This window comes from Nomascus leucogenys, chromosome 2 (assembly GCF_006542625.1).
Source record: "Nomascus leucogenys isolate Asia chromosome 2, Asia_NLE_v1, whole genome shotgun sequence".
Lineage (NCBI taxonomy): Eukaryota > Metazoa > Chordata > Mammalia > Primates > Hylobatidae > Nomascus > Nomascus leucogenys.
The window spans coordinates 72453702-72471735 of record NC_044382.1 but is presented as its reverse complement, the minus strand read 5'-3'; the positions used below and the strand labels follow the sequence as shown (position 1 = coordinate 72471735).

Here is an 18034-nt window from a genome sequence, read left to right as displayed (position 1 = left end):
CATGTCTCTTCTGTGCTCCTCCAGTTCTTTGTACAACATGCTAGATCACAGCTCTCTCTCTTTCAGCCTCCTCCACCAAACTGTAAGCTCTCAAAGGCACAGAGTTTCTCCTCTCTCCTCATTCATGCCTTGTACAATGCCCATGCATAGTAGTTACCAATGTTTGTTGAATGAATGCAGGCACAGGTAGGCAAACAATGGTAAGGGAATTAAGACTAGCATGGCCTAATCATATTTGGTTACCTTGTCCATTCAAAGTGTGGTGGCAAAGTGTGGTATGTGTATCAACAGTGGCCCACAGAATGACTTTAGGTAGCACCTGGATGAACCCATTTTTAAATAGTTATGTAACCGCCCAATGTATTAATTTTGCCTGCTGGTCAGGTAGAGCTGACTTATCAAGATGGGAGAATTGCATTAGAGTAAGAGCCAGCTGAATGGGAGACTGGAATTTTATTACTCAAATCAGCCTCCCTGAAAATGTAGAGACTAGGGTTTTTCAAGGATAGTTTGGCAGGCCAGGGAATGGGTGCTGTTGACTGGTTGGGGATGCCATCATAGGGGCGTGGAAAGTGATCCTCCTGCATGCTCAGTCTGCTTCTGGGTGGGACCACCAGACCCCTTGGTAGGTCCAGGTGGAGCCATCTGTCATCAGAAATGAAAAAACCTGAAAAGACATCTTAAGAGGCCAATCTTAGGTTCTATAAGAGTGATGTTATCTGCAGGAATAATTGGGGAAGTTGCAAATCTTGTGAACCCCAGCATAATGACTGGTAATCCTTTATGTGTTAGCAGAATTCAGGCTCCTGTCATCCTCCTGACCTGGTGGTCTTTCATTAGCTTTACAAAAGCGGTAGAGTTTCAGGGAAGGGCTATTACCATTTGAAGTATAAACTAAATGTCTCCCAAAGTTAACTTGGACCAGGCCCAGGAATAATTAGGGCAGTTTGGAGGTTAAAGGCAAGATGGAAGTGAGTTAGATCAGATCTCATTCACTGTCATAATTTTCTCACCGTTACAATTTTTCCAAAGGTGGTTTCAGTTATAAGCTCACATTAACGTGTTCTAGAAAAGATATAACTACATCTTAAACCTGCGATTTCATGGATCTCATTGCTTCTTGAAGGAAATAAAGATATTTTACTCCAAAATCTATTTCTTTGACATATTTTGAAATGGCTGCCACAGAGCCAACAGACAGAAGTGGCTTGCAAAGCTGTCTTTTGTGGTGGAAATTTGCATCTGTAGAGAATCTCCATGGATGCAGCCAGGCCTTCCCTTTCTAGGCCTTTCCTGGATCTAGGGGAGATTGAGAGTCTGACCCTTTAAATGTCAGAAAAGGGACATTTACCACATATTATCTTTAGGGCTGCCACCCGAGAGGCTTACTATACATAACGAGACCCCCTTTGGTAGCCAGCCCCTTCCTCTCCCCCTCTCATAACCTGCCTTGGCACTAAACTTGATCTACCAACCTAACCTGTTTTGGGCCATGCTCTGAGCGTGCATTCTTTCTATAACCTCGAGAGGGTATGCAAGCTTTGGAACCTCACGAGGGAATTGCATCATCATTCTCAAGGCTCCTGTGTATACACATTACACACATTTGTCTGCCTTTTGTGAGTTGATTTTTCAGCAGACCTTCAGAGGGTCAAGGGGAAAGCTCTTCCTTGGCCGTCAGTTCTCGTGAGGCTAAGTAAGAAGGAGTCAATTTAACTAAAACCGAGTAAGTAATGCTACAGGTGGCTCACAGGCATGGCGAAAATCTGAAATGTTGGAAGAAGGAGAAACATGGGGCTAATCTTTAGTCTCACTTTTAGGCAAAAGTATAGACTGATGTTCCCAATGACATTTGGAGAATGGTATTTTCCATGATTCATTCTACTTTTCAATCTTCACTAGCAGGAAGCGGTGGCGTGAGCTGGGGAAGGGAAGTAAAGGCATCCTTAATCGTGTCTCCACCTGCTTTCCAAGATGCTGCCTTCGATTTTGTTTTGAGTAAGGGATGATGAGCCATCTTCTCAGAGAGCATCAGCTCATTCCTTTCATAGCCAAGCTCATCAGCATTTCTGGTGATTGTGTATTGTGGTATCTGCAAACAAGTGATGTATATTCTGCAGGCTTTTCAACCAGGATATTTGTAAGATACATGTTAAAAAGATGGGTCTTTGGTTTGCTTCCAAGTCACAAAAATGTGAATCCTCTTTAAAAATGGTATTTGCACCTAAAGCTGACCTATGGAATGGAGTGGAAGTGGGCAGCTGGCAACCACGAGGTGGCAAGGGGAGGAAGAGCCAGATGGGGGGAGGTGGTAGTAGTATTTTTTATATTACAGGAAGATGTTTTGCCTTACAAAAGGATTAATCACAGGGTTCCTTTTAAACAGAAAGTTTCATGCATTTTAAAAGAGGATTTGATTTACAAGAAACTTTTCAGGAACACAGCTGCTGGGCAAAGCAAGCTATTTACACTGACTTGAAATCCATTTTATGAGCCAGGAGTCTGGGGTGTCAGGGGGAGTGATAAAACTCCTTTAGGTTTTAATTGACAAGTGATATTGACTAGCACAGTTAGGAGCCCAGGTATTGGGCCTGGTCCAGCGTGTTCCTGTAGTAAATATGTGTGAATGTGCTGAGTGCTTGAGTATTGATTCATTTATATACCTGTTTGGCTGTTGCTGTGAAAGGCTTTGTATTTTGCAGCTTTGGAGCCAAGCTGCCTTTCACAGAAGGCTGTGTTAGAATGTACTAGATTGTTCAGCATGAATCATCTGGCTCGATGGCCTATGGGGAGGGGGCTTGGCCTCATACATCACTGCAAGACAGAGACTCAAAGACATCTGTGGAGGGGAGGCATACAGGGGGTTAGGGAGCCACAGGAATGAGGAGATGAGATCTTTGTCTTGAAAACAAGCCTTAGGGTTTCTTTAAAGCCTGCTTTTCCCTTTTATTCAGACTGCTAATAGCTACGTCCCTCCCAATTGTCCCACTCCATTGAGTCTTTATTATCACCTCTCTCTTGCAGAAATTCCACAGGAGCCCCAAGGTCCTTAAGTGATTCCCTATTTCCCTGCTCCCTGCTGCAGAGACACAATAACAAAGCATCAGGTTGAGAGCCTCCAGAAAGAGAGACCCTCCTACTGCTGAGCCTCAAATCTCCACCAGGCAAAGAAAACAACAACAGGCTTTTGTGCCACAGGTTCTAAGACCCACTCTGAACACCATCCTTGAGCCAGCAAAGTAAGGGTATCATACATAGAAAAGAGCTGCTTTTCCTCATAGGGTAAAGATGTTAGAAGCTCAATCATTGCCAATGGCAGATGTTTACTGAGTGTCAGAAAGAGAGGTGGGCATTTTTGGGGCATTGTAGTAGTGGAGTAGCACCCCCGCTGAGTCCAAGCCCAGGGAGGGCACCGTGTCTGAGAGGCTGAAGAAAAGACCCAGAGACAGTGAGCAAGACATAAGTTTTATTGGGGAACTTAAACATACAGGGAGTCCAGCAGTGGCTGGATGAATGGGGTAACCGCTATGGTTTGTAAAAAGCACCCAGTTAATATAGCAATCTTTGCTTAGCAACCTCCGCCTGGCCACCTCTACCTGGCGACCTCTACCTGGCCACCTCCACCTAGCTCAAAACAAAGGGCCTTGGTTCCCCGCACATCCTGTTCCAAGAAATGGGCCAGGGGTTCAGCTATGCTCCATAGATAAGGAGTAAACCTCTGGGTTGGCAGCTCCCAGATTCCTTAGTTTGGAGCTCAGAACCAACATTCTTGGACTATAGGGTCATTCTCAGGTATACCTGAGTTATTATCCGGCACACCTGTCATATGGTGGCTTGCATATAAGGAAAAAAACCCATGGAGACTGACTTCGGGTAGCTTACAATCTAAAAGGAGAGAAGGACAGAAGAGCATGCCTGTTACTGTGCCTAGAGGACTGTGGAACTGCTCTGATGACACCTGCTTCCCCTCCTTGGCCCGTGTGACTTCCTTTCACCCAATGACACGTGAAAAGCCTGATACATTGTATGCTTTGCTGGGCTCTCTCCTTTCCTTCCGGCAATGTCCAGGGGCTCTCTGTTCACTGGGCCCTGGAAGAGAACAACAAAGAGGACAGTGTCAATGGCGATGCAGGCACAAAGCCCCCAGCTCATCTGTGGTTCCTATATTGTGTAAGCAAGAGATAAACCTCTGTAGTTTTAAGCCCCAAGATTTTAGTGATGTTTGCTACCACAGCATACACTAGCCCCTGACTGATAAACTTCGGATCAGTTCTGAGTTGCTGCAGAGATTAACCTTAAATTGATCTTAACTGACCAATGTTAAATTATCTTCATTTTAGAGTATCTGAAAAATACTTAGAAAATCAATATAAAAACATAGAATTTGGGGGAATAAAAGGAACTTTGAAATTTGTCCAACCTAGGCATTCTACTATTGACATTCTGCTGTATTTTCTTGTTCACATACATCTCCACCTGTCATCCCTCTGTCCTTCCATTAATCTGCCTTGGATTGTGCATTTCAAATATGTTTCCGCTGTAGCATTTAAAAATGATTACAATTCATATTACTGATTTTGGCCTGGGTTAGACAGTTGTTACTTACTGTTGATTTCATGTAGTTGTAAAGCTCAAATGAGATGAGTATTTGAAAAGTTAAAAGCAGCTCTCAAATATGATTATCTGATCAGTGTTTATTGAGAATGTTAGTGACTGGCAGTTTTTTGTAAGAGCTTGAGTCTGGACACAAAGATCAGTCACTGTCCTTGGGTTGGACGTATATGGGCACTTCACTTTAGTGGCAAAGTTTAGGTTTCATTTTACCGATAACAGTAATTTTAATATAGCTGTCAAGATCACCAGTGACAATCATTATAATAAACATATTCACAGACACAAGGGTTCATGGACCTGGACACAGTTGCTCGTGCCTGTGGGAAAATCACTTGAGCTCAGGAGTTGGAGGCTGCAGGGAGACCCTGTTCCCCTGCCCCCCTCCCACAAAAAAAACACACACAAAACTCTTTAATTTGCCTCTTAGTTCTCTCTCTTCAGACCTCCAAGGTATTTAATCATAAGTCATAGGGCAGATACGTACTTTCTAGAACAGCTGTACTCACACACACAAGCTCCCATTAACATGAATACAGCTAACATGACGTGCAACAGAGACGGAAAAATGTAGTTTTGAAAAAGATGACATGGGATGGAATGAGCTCTCCCCTGCTCTGAGTCCTCAAATGCCTTTTGTGCTTTTAGAACCAGTTTTGGGGAAGTGAGGAGAAAAACTCTCTCTGCCAGGGCTGGAGAGCACAGGCAGCCTCAGAACCAAGGGGCAGAAGAGGTGTCATGCTGGTCGGTAGTATCCATGGCAACTCGAGTGTCTGGTGGAGTTAATCACCCTGTTTTTCAGATCTCCTCTGCTCTCCTTTGATAGGGGAAAAGGGCTGGGCTTGGCTCCTTTTTCATTTTTATGAATGCCCCAGTTGATGCATCGTGTCAGAGGCACCAGACCCTTCTGACTCAATGGGACGAGTCAGGCCTGAATGGGACTGGGCATCTGTGAGGGCTTTGGGCAGCCTGTGCGGTTTCCCACGAGACACAGAGCAGTGTTTGCTGCAGACAGCATCCTCCTAACAGAAAGAAAACTATCTCCTCTTGCTACACCTCAAATCAAGTTTGCCTTGGTGTTGCCGCACCTCCTCACCCCATCTTCCTTTCTTGGCATCTAAGTTGATGGCCATGAAATGCTCTGAGAGGTTTAGGCTCTGGGGTTGGACGATCTATATTCAAATTCCAGCTCGGCTGCTCAAAACTTATTTATTCTTCTTGTGCTCAGTTTCCTCACCTCTGAAAATATTTTTTTCATTAAAAACTTTTTTTGGAGAGGTAGGGTCTTGCTATGTTGCCCAGGCTGGTCTCAAACTCCTGGCCTCAAGTGATCCTCCCTCCTGGACATCCCCAAATGCTAGGATTATAGGTGTGAACCACCATGCCCTGCCCAGTTTCCTCATCTCTAAAAATCAGAGGAGTGCCAACCGGATAAGACAAGGCGGTATTTAGAATGGCACCTGGGGTGTGTTTTAATGGTGCTGCATGTGCTGCTGCTAAGGGGCTCACTGAGGGCTGAGGCATGCCTGTGGTGAGGGGTGGGGGGAGGCAGGGCTATGATCACTGCTGAGTGGTGGGTGAGGTTGACATAGGAAGATGAACCGATGATTCTGTGACTGGAAATAGCTCAAGCTTATCAATTCCTCCCTAATTCTGCCCCAGCCTGCAAACCCCGCTCATTTTCCAGGCTTCCCCGTCTCAGCAAATGACATAAATTGGGCTTCTACTGTGATTATAGTTCTAGGCACTTGGATCAGTTAACAGAACAGTCAAAACATCCTTACCTCCATGAAGCTAGAAGGGGAAGACAAGAAGAAAAACATAGCAAACAAGTAACGTACATAGGATCATCAATGTTCTCCAGGCAAGGGCCACCAGGAGCACAGGTGCCACTGCACGCTCCAATGACTGCAATCAGGGAGGCACCCTCAGATCCCCTGGTATGTGATCTCCTTCACTGCAACAGTGAGACCCTGTCCTCTCCACCCCACCCCACCCCCCCAAAAAAAAAAAAAAACAACCCAGCTGCGTACGTGTTCCTGGTGGGTTTTGGCCAGAGGGCATGGACAATATGTTAGGAGATAAGGGTTACAGAAAAAGCAAAGCAAGATACAAAAAAAGGGGGGGGATTAGGAGTACCGTGGGGAGCAATTTTGAGTAAAAAGTAGGTGGTCATTGTAAGTCTCCCTGCGAAGGTAAAATCTGAGCAAAGATGTAAAGGTGATTAGGGAAGAAGAGAGAGCATTCCTTCTAGAGGCTCAGCCAGGGTGGAGCTGAATGGAGTCTTCCTACCTGGTGCAGTAAAGCCAAACGTCCACACCGAGGGTTTGCAGTGAGAGAAAGAGGGGCATTCATTTGCAGGACGCCAAGCAAGAAGAATCAGGCAGCTCACACTTAAGACCTGAACTCCCTGATGACTTGCATGCAAGGGTTTTTTCAGGCAGGGAAAAATTTCAGGAAAGCAGAAGTTACAGGTAAAATCATAAACCAGCACATGGGGGTTACACATTGATGTGGCCTAAAAAGGTGGGATATCTGAAGTCATGGGGCTAAAAGGTCATAGGTGGGTTCAGACTCTGATTTGTGATTGGTTAAGAAAGCGAAGTTTTTTCTAAAATCTTGGGGTCGGCAGAAAGGAATGGTAAGATCTGACCTGTGGGCGTGACTTCCTCCAGGCCCCTCAGGAAGAAATTGAGAACAAAGAACAGGTGGTCAGAGCTCTGTCTTGGTTTCCCCCGGTCTGAGGTCTGTGTGCCAGTGGATCCATTTGGTGGGGATCTGTCTGCATTTCTCCTCACTTCTCAGGTGGCTCCTTTACTTCTCAGGGCTAGCTGGGTCCCTGGACTCTCCCGTGAAGGAACTAAATATTTTTCCTTTATTTTCATACTTGGGCAGTGGGGGTGGGGGTGAGGGGTGCAGCAGGCCCTAAGAGGGGGTCCCTATTCCATCTCAGCCCTAAGCGGGAAGCCTGTCATTCCAGGAACAGCCAGGCCACTGTGGCTGGGGTCATCTCATTTAGCGGGATGGTGAGTGGGGTTGCCTGAAATGAGCAGGGAGGTAATGGCCGGGTCACTCAGGGCCTTGTGAGGACTTCGGCTTTTCCGCAGAGGTAAACAGGGAGCCATTGAAGGGTGCTGAGCAGAGGCGCAGTGTGATCCAATGGACGTTTTAACAGGATTGCTTTGCCTACAGAGTTGAGATAACTGTGGCGGGCGAAAGGACCAGCTGGGAGGTTACTGCATGGAACCCCCCCCCACCCCCGCCCCGTCTCTCTTCATTTCCTCCTCCGCACAGCTGCCCAGGGCCCTCGGAATGAAAACCAACCCCCTTCACGCGGTGGGTGTGGTCAGGCCCCATCTAAGCCCACGCTCTTCTTTGTCCTCCTTTCTCTCCTGTCCCCAAGGCATGTTGTTGGTGCAGCCACACTGAATTTCTTTGTTTTGTAAACACATGGAGATGGCACATCCTCCCGGAACTCCCAAATCCAGTGTTATCCCTGGGACTTGCTGCCATCCTTCCGAAAACACCACGGCGTCCACCTTTCCATTGTGTGGTATGTGGTCACTTATTCTCTTCACTTCCCCAACCCACACACACACACAACCCCAACACACACACCTCCAACCACACACACAATCCCAACACACACACCTCCAACGCAATACACAACCCAACACACACACCCCAAAACACACACCCCAACACGCACACCCCAACACACACCCCAACACACACACACCTCCAACACACACACACCTCCAACGTGCACACACACAACCCCAACACACACACCTCCAATGCACACACACAACCCCAACACACACACACAACCCAATACATGCACCTCCAACACACACAAACCCCAACACAACACCTCCAATGCACACATGCACAACCCCAACACACACACACACAATCCCAACACATGCACCTCCAATGCACACACACAACCCCAACAGACACACCTCCAATGCACACACACAACCCCAGCACACACACTCCTCCAATGCACACACACACACACAACCCCAAAACACATGCACCCCCAACACACACACAGAATCCCAACACACACACACAGCACACACACACCACCTTAATGTACACATGCCTCCAGTGCACACACATGCACAGCCCCAACACACACACAACTCCAACACACACACACATCCAACACACGCAATCTCGACACACACACCCCCAAAACACACAACCTCAACACAAACCCAACACACACACACCACACACATACCCAACACACACACACACAACCATAACACACATACACATCCCAACACACACCACATACACCACACAGAATCCCAACATACACACAAACAAGCCCAGCACAATCTCAACACACACACCCAGCACACACACACAACACACATGCACACCCCAACAAAGAGAATTCCAACACACACACACCCAGCACACACATACCCAGCATACACACATCCAACACACACACACAACCCCAACATACACACACACACAATTTCAACACAGACACACACACACACACACACCCCTGACTGTAACCCTCTACAGTCTGCCTTGTTGAGTATTGTAACTTAATGCCAAACACTGTGCCTGGGGTATAATAGATGCTCACTAATTATTTTTAACTAATGAATGCATACAAGGCAGCAGGCCAGCACTTTACACACTATTTCTAAATTTCACAAAAAACTGGGGAGACTTGTACATGATCCTTATTCTACAAAGGATGAGATGGATGCTGAGAGGCCTTGTCCGCAGTCAGTCATCAACCTCTGTGAGCTTCAGGCTCTTCCTTGGAGAGTCAGGATAAGGATGTCAACCTTCAAAGCGGGGCTGGAGGAAGCACCAGATGTGCTGGGCACATGGTTGTTTTTTTTTTTTTTTTTTTTTTTTTTTTTTTTTTTTTTTTTTTTTTTTTTTATACTTTAGGTTTTAGGTACATGTGCACAATGTGCAGGTTTGTTACATATGTATCCATGTGCCATGTTGATTTCCTGCACCATTAACTCGTCATTTAGCATTAGGTGTATCTCCTAATGCTGTCCTCCCCCTCCCCCACCCACAACAGTCCCGGAGTGTGATGTTCCCTTCCTGTGTCCATGAGTTCTCATTGTTCAATTCCCACCTATGAGTGAGAACATGCGGTGTTTGGTTTTTTGTCCTTGCGATAGTTTACTGAGAATGATGTTTTCCAGTTTCATCCATGTCCTACAAAGGACACGAACTCATCATTTTTTATGGCTGCATAGTATTCCATGGTGTATATGTGCCACATTTTCTTAATCCAGTCTATCGTTGTTGGACATTTGGGTTGGTTCCAACTATTTGCTATTGTGAATAGTGCCGCAATAAACATACGTGTGCATGTGTCTTTATAGCAGCATGATTTATAGTCCTTTGGGTATATACCCAGTAATGGGATGGCTGGGTCAAATGGTATTTCTAGTTCGAGATCCCTGAGGAATCGCCACACTGACTTCCACAATGGTTGAACTAGTTTACAGTCCCACCAACAGTGTAAAAGTGTTCCTATTTCTCCACATCCTCTCCAGCACCTGTTGTTTCCTGATTTTTTAATGATGGCCATTCTAACTGGTGTGAGATGGTATCTCACTGTGGTTTTGATTTGCATTTCTCTGATGGCCAGTGATGATGAGCATTTCTTCATGTGTTTTCTGGCTGCATAAATGTCTTCTTTTGAGAAGTGTCTGTTCATGTCCTCTGCCCACTTTTTGATGGGGTTGTTTGTTTTTTTCTTGTAAATTTGTTTGAGTTCATTATAGATTCTGGATATTAGCCCTTTGTCAGATGAGTAGGTTGCAAAAATTTTCTCCCATTCTGTAGGTTGCCTGTTAATTCTGATGATAGTTTCTTTTGCTGTGCAGAAGCTCTTTAGTTTAATGAGATCCCATTTGTCGATTTTGGCTTTTGTTGCCATTGCTTTTGGTGTTTTAGACATGAAGTCCTTGCCCACGCCTATGTCCTGAATGGTATTGCCTAGGTTTTCTTGTAGGATTTTAATGGTTTTAGGTCTAACATATAAGTCTTTAATCCATCTTGAATTAATTTTTGTATAAGGTGTAAGGAAGGGATCCAGTTGCAGCTTTCTACATATGGCTAGCCAGTTTTCCCAGCACCATTTATTAAATAGGGAATCCTTTCCCCATTTCTTGTTTTTGTCAGGTTTGTCAAAGATCAGATAGTTGTAGCTATGCGGCATCATTTCTGAGGGCTCTGTTCTGTTCCATTGATCTATGTCTCTGTTGTGGTACCAGTACCATGCTGTTTTGGTTACTGTAGCCTTGTAGTATAGTTTAAAGTCAGGTAGCGTGATGCCTCCAGCTTTGTTCTTTTGGCTTAGGATTGACTTGGCGATGCGGGCTCTTTTTTGGTTCCATATGAACTTTAAAGTAGTTTTTTCCAATTCTGTGAAGAAAGTCATTGGTAGCTTGATGGGGATGGCATTGAATCTATAAATTACCTTGGGCAGTATGGCCATTTTCACGATATTGATTCTTCCAACCCATGAGCATGGAATGTTCTTCCATTTGTTTGTATCCTCTTTTATTTCATTGAGCAGTGGTTTGTAGTTCTCCTTGAAGAGGTCCTTCACATCCCTTGTAAGTTGGATTCCTAGGTATTTTATTCTCTTTGAAGCAATTGTGAATGGGAGTTCACTCATGATTTGGCTCTCTGTTTGTCTGTGATTGGTGTACAAGAATGCTTGTGATTTTTGTACATTAATTTTGTATCCTGAGACTTTGCTGAAGTTGCTAATCAGCGTAAGGAGATTTTGGGCTGAGACAATGGGGTTTTCTAGATATACAATCATGTCATCTGCAAACAGGGACAATTTGACTTCCTCTTTTCCTAATTGAATACCTTTTATTTCCTTCTCCTGCCTGATTGCTCTGGCCAGAACTTCCAGCACTATGTTGAACAGGAGCGGTGAGAGAGGGCATCCCTGTCTTGTGCCAGTTTTCAGAGGGAATGCTTCCAGTTTTTGCCCATTCAGTATGATATTGGCTGTGGGTTTGTCATAGATAGCTCTTATTATTTTGAGATACGTCCCATCAATACCTAATTTATTGAGAGTTTTTAGCATGAAGGGTTGTTGAATTTTGTCAAAGGCCTTTTCTGCATCTATTGAGATAATCATGTGGTTTTTGTCTTTGGTTCTGTTTATATGTTGGATTACATTTATTGATTTGCGTATGTTGAAGCAGCCTTGCATCCCAGGGATGAAGCCCACTTGATCATGGTGGATAAGCTTTTTGATGTGCTGCTGGATTCGGTTTGCCAGTATTTTATTGAGGATTTTTGCATCAATGTTCATCAAGGATATTGGTCTGAAATTCTCTTTTTTGGTTATGTCTCTGCCAGGTTTTGGTATCAGGACGATGCTGGCTTCATAAAATGTGTTAGGGAGGATTCCCTCTTTTTCTATCGATTGGAATAGTTTCAGAAGGAATGGTACCAGTTCCTCCTTGTACCTCTGGTAGAATTCGGCTGTGAATCCATCAGGTCCTGGACTCTTTTTGGTTGGTAAGCTATTGATTATTGCCACAATTTCAGAACCTGTTATTGGTCTATTCAGAGATTCAACTTCTTCCTGGTTTAGTCTTGGGAGGGTGTATCTGTCGAGGAATTTATCCATTTCTTCTAGATTTTCTAGTTTATTTGCATAGAGGTGTTTGTAGTATTCTCTGATGGTAGATTGTATTTCTGTGGGATCGGTGGTGATATCCCCTTTTTCGTTTTTTATTGCATCTATTTGATTCTTCTCTCTTTTCTTCTTTATTAGTCTTGCTAGCGGTCCATCAATTTTGTTGATCTTTTCAAAAAACCAGCTCCTGGATTCATTAATTTTTTGAAGGGTTTTTTGTGTCTCTATTTCCTTCAGTTCTGCTCTGATTTTAGTTATTTCTAGCCTTCTGCTAGCTTTTGAATGTGTTTGTTCTTGCTTTTCTAGTTCTTTTAATTGTGATGTTAGGGTGTCAATTTTGGATCTTTCCTGCTTTCTCTTGTGGGCATTTAGTGCTATAAATTTCCCTCTACACACTGCTTTGAATGTGTCCCAGAGATTCTGGTATGTTGTGTCTTTGTTCTCGTTGGTTTCAAAGAACATCTTTATTTCTGCCTTCATTTCATTATGTACCCAATAGTCATTCAGGAGCAGGTTGTTCAGTTTCCAGCACATGGTTGTTTCTTCCCTGCCCTCCCTTCATGCACCTCACTGGCCCCAGCCCAAGGAGGGCAACACAGAACCCTGGGACCCAGAATCAGCTGGGGACACACCCCTGTTCTGAGAGGAGGCTGGCTTAGGAGCAGCCAGGGTGGCAGGTGTTAAAGACGCTGGGAGGAGAAGCGAGAGGCCCTGACCCCTGCAGGATGGGTCAAGATGCCCACCAGGCTGGTGGAGGATACAATCACATTTATGGGGAGCACGAGGTATGCCTGAGGCTGGAGCACAGCTTCCCAGCCTCAGGCCCACTTGGAGGTCCCTAGGGCCCAGTGGGCACTAGTGCACCTCTGGACCCATGAGCTCCTGTGTGTGTTGGGGTTGTGAGTGTGTGTGTGTGTGCGCGTGTTCGGAGGCCCCGGTGGGCTGGTGAGGCCGCTGCAGAATCCAGTCCAGCTGGTCTTTTATCTTGCCTGTTCTCCAATACATGACTTCCTGACATACTGCCTCTGCGGTCAGAGCTCCCCAAACACCAGGTGGACGTTCTGCCTGTAGCTTTCCCCATGCTCATCGCTCACCTTGGAAAATCCCTTCCCCACAGTGCTCCACTCTACCAATAATAATCCACCCTACATATGAAGAAACTTTGATATTTAAAACCCTACTCCTCCTTTAAGGCTAGGGCCTCTTTCTCATTTCCCCTTCTCCACCCAGGGGAACTCATTGCTCCTCTCTCTGCATGCTCATCGCCTCTTCTTTGTGCTGTTTCACACTTCATTTGTGCTGCTCACTCAGCAGGTAAAGTCAATGAGTAAGGCAGCCTTGGTGTAAGGCAATAAGGAATGAAAGGGACCAGGGCAAACTGGAGAGCACACGCCCCACCCCAAAGCAGCAGCCAGTCCTCTTGTCAGTTCCCACTGACCTTTGCCGTGTAAGAATCTGGCCTCAGTACTGCCACATTTGATATATTTAGAAGAAACCGGAAACATGGCTTTGAATGTGAAATAAAAGTCCTATCTTTTCAGTATTGGCAACAAATCCAATTCAGAAAACAATACTATAGGGACCAAGCAAACTTGGTCTGTGACCCCCTTTTTATTTTTATCTTACCTAGATGGCAGACTTTTTGAGAGTGAGTCAAACAGGTCGGACAGAAGTTGCAAATGGTGACTTATTCCTCTTTGGAAAGGTTCTACTACCCAGAATTACCAGATGAGCCATGTGTCTCTCAAGAGACCAGGGTCGTACTATTACCAGGTGAGTTTCCAGAAAGGGTCCATATGGGGCTTGAGGAAGCTAGTGCCTGGAGTGCTGAAATGCCCCAGGAATCTTCCAGTCATAACCTGTGACTGCACAGAGCAGTGCCTAATTAATGTCTATGGAATGAATGCACATTTTTTTTTTTTTTTTTTGAGACGGAGTCTTGCTTTGTTGCCCAGGCTGGAGTGCAGTGGCACAATCTCGGCGCACTGCAAACTCTGCCTCCCGGGGTTCACGCCATTCTCCTGCCTCAGCCTTGAATGCACATTTTATGAGACAGCTCACTTATTCTGCAGCTGTAGGGAGATGGGCCATTTTGGCACTCTGATAGGGAGTCCTGGAGAACTGAGCCAAAATTTTAATTTCTCCATTTGGGGGATGTGAACTTGCGCAAGTTATTTAACATCTTTAATCCTGTTCCATCACTTGAAAAATGGGGATAGTAAATAGATATCTTTCATTTTGTTGTGAGATGAGCGATGATATAGTGAAAGACTTGGCACATAGTAGTCAATAACAGCTATTAACATGGGGATCGTGTAAGGGTATTATTATATACCCTTAAACACAGAGGTTGGGTCCTGGATAGGCATGAGACGCAGATAGGGCCACTCAGAGACATGACCATCCTTTGCTAAGATTTTTGCTGGAAATATTGGCAAAGCAAACCTCACTCTCCTGGGGAGGCTAAACTGGTAAGATGTAGGTAAGGTGTAAGATGTAGGTAATAAAATGGTTATATATACACATATATATATGTCCAGCTATATATGTATTATATATATATATATCCAGCTATATATATATTTTATATATATATATATCCAGCTATATATATATATATATATATATATATATATATTGCTGGACAATGTGAGCTCAACAAAGTGAGATGGGGTCTCCCTTTGTTTCCCAGACTCCCTTTGTTTCGCACTACAGTGGTGCGATCATAGCTTACTGCAACCTGGAATGCCTGGGCTCAAGGCATTCTCCCACCTGCACCTCCTGAGTAGCTGGCACTACAGACACACATTGCCCATGAATGGCTAATTTATTTTTAGTTTTTGTAGAGACAGGGTCTGGCCATCTTGCCCAGGCTGGTCTCAAACTCATGGCTCAAGCCATCCTTCCACCTTGGCCTCCCAAAGTGCTAGGATTATAGGCATGAGCCCCCGCAGCTGGCTGGAAATATTTTTTTGACATTTGGATCCTGCTGTGCCCGAAGCTGAACTACCCCCAAGTGTCTCTATCATGGGAATAGTATGTCTTCTTTTGTGCTTAGGTCAATTTCAGGTGGGTTTCTGTCATCTGTACCCAAGAGTCTTGACCACTATAAACGTCTCTAAAGGGAAACAGGGGACCAGTGAAGTACAATGAGTTGTTTCTAAATGCCTATACGTGGTGGGGATTTGGAGGAGTGATTTCTGTCAGCCAGAGGTCTGCATCTGTGCAGCTGATAATTTATGGATGGAATACAGTGGCTTTCAAAAGAGTACTATTTATCTCATGTGGAGGGTTAACTGTAAGATAGTACTGCCTTCCTGGTCACAACAGGGAAGCAGAGGCAGGGGAAATGGTGTGTTTGTAGAAGCTTGAAGTGAAATTGTTTTTTACAAATTCCTGACTCCAAGACCTTAGGAAGCAGGAGCGTTTCTGTTTTACAAGATTCATATCAAAACCAGAAACGACAAAGGAGCTATGACAATTTGGCAATAAGGTTTGGCAGCCACCTGCTGCCCCTGGCCTCTCAGATCACTCTGAAGGACCTGATTCAAGGTAGATGGGTGTCCTTGTCTGTCCTTAGTTGCTCTGATTCCTGATCAGCATGCAGAGTTTCATAAGCCATGACTCAAAGTCAACCACGAGGGCACAGCAGCCATAACCCTAGTGTCTAGCACCTGGTACAAACTGATGGCATCTCCCAGGCATTTCTGAACCATTTTCACTTGCCTCTACTCTCAGGCCGTCTCCACACCACCCTGTGTTCTGCCAAAGGGAGCTAAAATGAGCCCTGTTTTACCAAACCACTCAAGCACGGCTGACACAGTGTGTTGCTGCAGAAGGATTGGGGTGGGTGGGAGTAGGGACAGTGCAGAGAGAAAGGAAGGAGTGCATACTACATCTCTCCCTCTCCAAGAGGACTTGGCAGAAAGCCCATGCATGTTTCAGGCTTGTTTTGACAGTTCCATGACAGGAGTCATAGGGCTGTAGCTGTAGAAAGCCCAAGAAACACATTTTTTTAATCCCATCAAAATCTTCCCAGGGAGCTACATTGTTGGGGCAAGTTATGTGTCATCATTGGCATCAAAAGAGAAAAAGAAATAAATGATCTGGCTCAGGTGCCAAAGCTCTCGTCATGAGGAGGGAAATGACATTTATTAAGCCCCTGCAATAGCAACTTATTATTGGGCACTTTACATGTGCCAGGCACTGGGGTAAAACACAGGCATGAACTCAGCAATCCCCATGACTGTCCTCGGATGCAGGCTATGCTAATTATCCCCCTTTTAAAGACCAGGCAATGGAGGCGCAGAGGAGCCAGGTGATGTGCCCGAGGCTGCACAGCACTAAGTGGCGAAGGTGGGATTTGAACTGGTTTGCCTGTCCCAGAGTCCAAATCCTTCCTTGCAACGCAGAGCTGCTCTGACTGTAAGGAGTGGGGGGCTTCTCCTCAGAGTCCCAGATACTCAGGATCTCATTTAATCTTCACAACAACCCTGAGGCATAGGGGTTTTTAGATCTGCTTTACAGATGAAGAAACTAAGGTCCAGGGAGGCTTAGTGATGCCCAAAGCCACACGTCCAGAAGCAGCAGGATCTGCAGGCACAGCTGGGAGTCCTGGCCCTGGGTCAATCGACTTTTCTACTGACTTCTACCCACAAGGGCTGCATGATGGTTAATACTGAGTATCAATTTGATCAGATTGAAGGATGCAAAGTATTGTTCCTGGGTGTGTCTGCGAGGGTGTTGCCAAAAGAGATTAATATTTGAGTCAGTGGGCTAGGGAAGGCAGACCCACCCTTAATCTGGTGGGCACAATCTAATCAGCTGCCAACGAATATAAAGCAGGCAGAAAAACATGAAAAGGTGAGACTGGCTTAGCCTCCAGCCCATATCTTTCCCCCGTGCTGGATGCTTCCTGCCCTTGAACATCAGACTCCAAGTTCTTCAGTTTTGGGACTCTAACTGGCTCTCCTTGCTCTTCAAGCCTGCAGATGGCCTATTGTGGGACCTTGTGATCATGTAAGTTAATACTTGATAAACTCCCTTATAAATACGGATATATATCCATATATATATATGGATATATATATTTCCAATTAGTTCTGTCCCTCTAGGGAGCCCTGACTAACACAGGTGGCCAAAAGGACCAGCCGAGTTTATATATAGACAATCAGGAAGTCTGTATTTTTTCTTTTTCTGTCTGATTTTGATCCTTTTCTTGGTGCAGAAAGGTATAGCAGGCTATTTTGGAGTCATGGTGTGCTGAGAAGGGCACTCTCAGTTGGGGGCTTTGCTTTCAAGCAATGGTAGCACACTTGAGCTAAACTGAGTAAGAGGGATTCATTGGAAGGATATGGGCTTTATTATTTTTTCATGTAACAATAATTTACTGAGTACCTAATATGTGCCAGGCACAATTCCAGATGCTGAGATACTTCAGAGAACAAAACAAAGATCCTTGTGCATGTAGAACTTGGTTTCTTGTTCAGCAAGGGGGAGGGGAAGGGGAAGTGTGGCTGGACAGACAGTAAACAATAAAGAAAAAGCAAGTACAGCCAGGTCCTTAAATAATGTAGTTTCATTATAACATTGATAAGAAAAAAAAATCAATTCCAGGCCAGGGCCCCTGTCTTTGTGGAGTCTTCCACATTCTTTCCATTTCTGCATGGGTTTTCTCCGGGCACTCTGTTTCCTACTACATTCATAAGCTGTGCACATGGGATTCAATGGCAGGTCTAAATGGCCCCAGTTGAA

The 18034-nt window shown here is 45.0% G+C and overlaps 1 long non-coding RNA gene across 1 annotated transcript in view; it reads right to left on the bottom strand.

The window, feature by feature from the left end:
- Positions 1-3451: 3451 nt before the first annotated feature.
- LOC101178383 overlaps positions 3452-18034 on the bottom strand; it is a 39796-nt gene continuing 25213 nt past the window's right edge. The window contains exon 2 of the long non-coding RNA XR_177887.2: positions 3452-4089. This is a non-coding gene — a long non-coding RNA (uncharacterized LOC101178383). The remainder of the gene's footprint in view (positions 4090-18034) is intronic.